Raw genomic sequence first — 3,681 nt, 5'->3', positions numbered from 1 at the left:
GTGACAGTACCGCTCCAATGCCGTAGGGAGACACATCACATGCCAATCGAATCGGTAGTGATGGATTGTAGTGGGCCAAAACTTCTTTTGAAGTGATTAAGCATTTACAGTTCTGAAAGGCACGCTTACATTCATCACTCCATTTCCATGCTACTCCAGTTTGTAGCAGGGCATTCAGTGGGTGCAGAATTGTAGACAAATTTGGCAAAAACTTATGGTAGTAGTTCACCAACCCGAGGAATGACCTCAGTTGCGATACATTTTCCGGTGCTGGAGCCTTGACTACTGCCTCAATCTTGTCAGGGGACTTATGTGACCCCTCTTCATCAATCACGTGGCCATAATACGAGATTTGTTTCCTGAAAAACTCGCACTTGGGGCGATTGGCTCGTAGCCCATATTCTTGTAATCTAGTGAGCACCTGCTCCAGGTTGGCAAGGTGCTCACTGTTATTTTCACCCTTAACCAGGATGTCGTCCAAATAACACTGGGTCCCAGGGATCCCTTGCAGGACTTGTTCCATCGCCCTCTGCCAAATAGCCGGAGCTGATGCTACCCCGAATACCAGTCGATTATACTGGTAAAGACCTTTGTGAGTGTTTATCGTGAGATATTTTCTGGAGGATTCTTCTACCTCCATTTGTAAGTATGCTTGGGCCAGATCAATCTTTGTAAAGCGTTTCCCTCCAGATAGTGAGGCGAAAATATCTTCTATCCACGGAAGTGGATATTGTACTGTGTGAAGGACTGGGTTCACAGTTACCTTAATGTCCCCACAGATGAGAACCTTCTTCGGCTCCTCAGGCGTGCTGCTCAATGATTTTTTCATAACAGGAATGATGGGTGTGGCCCACTTGCTCCAGTCCACTTTGGACAGCACACCCGCACGCTCCAGACTCTCCAGCTCTGCTTCGACGGCTGGGCGGATCGCATACGGTACCGGTCTGGCTTAAAAAAATTTGGATTTGCATTATCTTCGATCTTTATTGTGGCAGTTACGCCTTTTAGTGTTCCAAATCCTTGCTGGAACATTTCTTTCGTGTCAGATAAGATTTTTGACAATCGCCCAGGTGTGACGTCGTCATCCTTTTTGTCAGCCACAGTCAGCGCCTGAATGGAATGCCAATCCAATTGTATTTTTCGGATCCATTCACGTCCCAATAATGGTGGTCCTCCATCTTGTAGTATATATAGATACAGTTTCTGTGTTTCCTTGCCGTTGTATTTAATGGGCACCCTTATTTTTCCTCTGGGGTAGACCTTTTGCCCCGTATATGTCTTCAAGACAATGGACGTGTCCTTCAAGGGTATGTGTGAGAATAGCCGCTCGTAGTCTCATCGATTCATGACTGTTAGGGCTGATCCTGTGTCCAATTCCATCTTAATTTGGGACCCTGCTATCATGAGGGTGACCCAAATGGTTCGGTGATCCTCCTTTGCGATCACATTGTGTAACTTTAGACAACTTAGTCTCTTGCTCCTGGAGTCACTATCACTCTTCTGATCTTCGGAACTACTGTCCGTCATCTTTTGTACTTTCTTGTACTTTTCCTTAGTAGTTCTTTTAGTGTTGGTTTTCTTTCCCGACCTGCAGACTCGTGCTATGTGTCCCACTTTTCCACATTGTCTGCATATTTTGTCCTTGAACCAGCAGTTCTTCTGGTCATGGGTTGTTCTGCCGCAGCGATAGCACTTTTCAGCTCCATATGCCATTTCATTGGTGCTTTATTCTTGCGGTTTCTGTTGTATTTCTACAGCTCCCCGTGCTGCTGCTTCGTAGGATACTGCTGTGGTGTATGTAACCTGTTCCACCTTAAGAAAACTACCTTAAGAGATGTACTACTTTCTCTTGGCTGCTGTATACTGTAATACCGGTGGTGACCACACCGGTATATAAACGTTGTGTAGTGATTTGCTGGGCAGTTCAGCCCTGACCTCCGAATAGTAAAGACCTGTTAAAGTTATTCTTGTTGTCTGTGTCCAGTGATTTATAATAAGCATAACTGGGACATACAGACTCAACAGTGGCGACGAGTCCGATCTTACCCTGCGGCAGTTTTACATCCAAGGCAGCTTCATCCTCAGAATGGGTGTCGAGAAGAGGCATCCGCCCTCATCATCCTGCTGAGCACCACATCGCATGGGAGGCATCGAGAACCCGGGTTAAAAAGAAAAATTCTGACCACGAAGCCCTCCATCAGCGACAGGCAGTGATCATCCCTTCTACCATGGTGGTGGGTAAGCCGATCAGCGACACGAGCAGAAAGTCGGCCGTGTTGGCTGTGGAGTAGGGGAGGGAAAACGGAGGAAAAAAGGCGGAGAACTCGACTGCGGCCGGTGAAAAGGGCCGGGCTGCAATCGGGGCCGAGAGGCGCAGTGACTGGGGCAGCGTTAAGGCCACGAGAACCGCGGATAACTCAACCGCAGCCGGTGTAAAGGACCGGCCTGCAAGCGGGGCTGAGAGGCGCAACAGCAGGGGAAGTGTGAATGCCCACGGGAACCGCGGGGGTGCAAAAAAGCAGCGTCGGGGGAATTGAGAACCGCTGGGGAGGCGAGAACGGCAGCAGCACGGCAATCGCCATTGCAGCCAGCGGGGGAAGAAGGCAAACGCGGGAAGCCGCCATTGTAGTCGGTGGGGGAAGAAGACGAGCGCGGGAAAAACCGCCAAGCGCGGGAAGCCGCCATTTTAGTAGGCAGGGGAAGAAGACAAGCGCGGGAAGCCGCCATTTTGGGAAAAAGAAAATTTAAAGAAACTTGCAAGGATGCCTAAACATGGTAACATCAATGCTTTTGATAGCAATGTCGAAGATTGGGCCACGTATGTAGAACGCATTGGAGTTTATTGTACAGCAAATGAAGTACCAGATGATAAGAAAGCAATAACATTATTAAACTCAATGGGGGCAAAGACGTACGGGTTATTGAAGCATCTGATAACACCAGATAAACCGGCGGATCAGACTTTCGTGAAAATTGTTACGGTCCTGCAAGAATATTTAAACCCCACGCCGCTGATGATAGCGGAACGATTTAAATTTTACAGCAGAACGCAGCTGAAAGAGGAAAGCAACGCTGAATTCTTAATTGAACTGCATAAGCTTTCAAAGTACTGTCAGTTTGGTACAGGACTAGCAGATGCTCTGAGAGATAAATTCGTGTGTGGATTATTAAATGAAGGAACACAAAAGCGTCTGCTAGAAGAAAAGGACCTTACGCTTGAGAAAGCTGTCACCATTGCAGCATCGCACGAGGCCGCAGCAAGAGGCACCACAGAAATGCAACTAAGGTCATCGGAACTCAGCACCAATCAAATGGCATTGGGTGCAGTAAAGTGTTATCGTTGCGGAAGGACAACGCACGATCAGAACCAGTGCTGGTTCAAAAATCAGGAATGCAGAAAATGTGGCAGGCTTGGTCACATAGCTAAAGTATGCCAGTCAGGAAAGAAGACCAACAACAAAAAGTCACCGCAGGAAAAGTGTAGAAAGGTACACAAGGTGACAGAGAACAGTTCGGATGAACAGAAGTCAGATTCAGACTCCAGCAGTAAGGAACTTGGTTGTCTAAGAGTACACAATGTGGGTAATGAAGCAGACCTCCAAACTATCTGGGTCACACTTCAGATAGCAGGAGTTCAAGTGAAGATGGAATTGGACACTGGATCGGCATTGACGGTCATGA

The sequence above is a fragment of the Somniosus microcephalus genome, unplaced genomic scaffold (genome assembly GCF_052327205.1).
Source record: "Somniosus microcephalus isolate GS21.2 unplaced genomic scaffold, FLI_Smic_1.0 unresolved_chr1, whole genome shotgun sequence".
Taxonomy (NCBI): Eukaryota; Metazoa; Chordata; class Chondrichthyes; order Squaliformes; family Somniosidae; genus Somniosus; species Somniosus microcephalus.
This window is presented reverse-complemented; position numbering follows the sequence as displayed.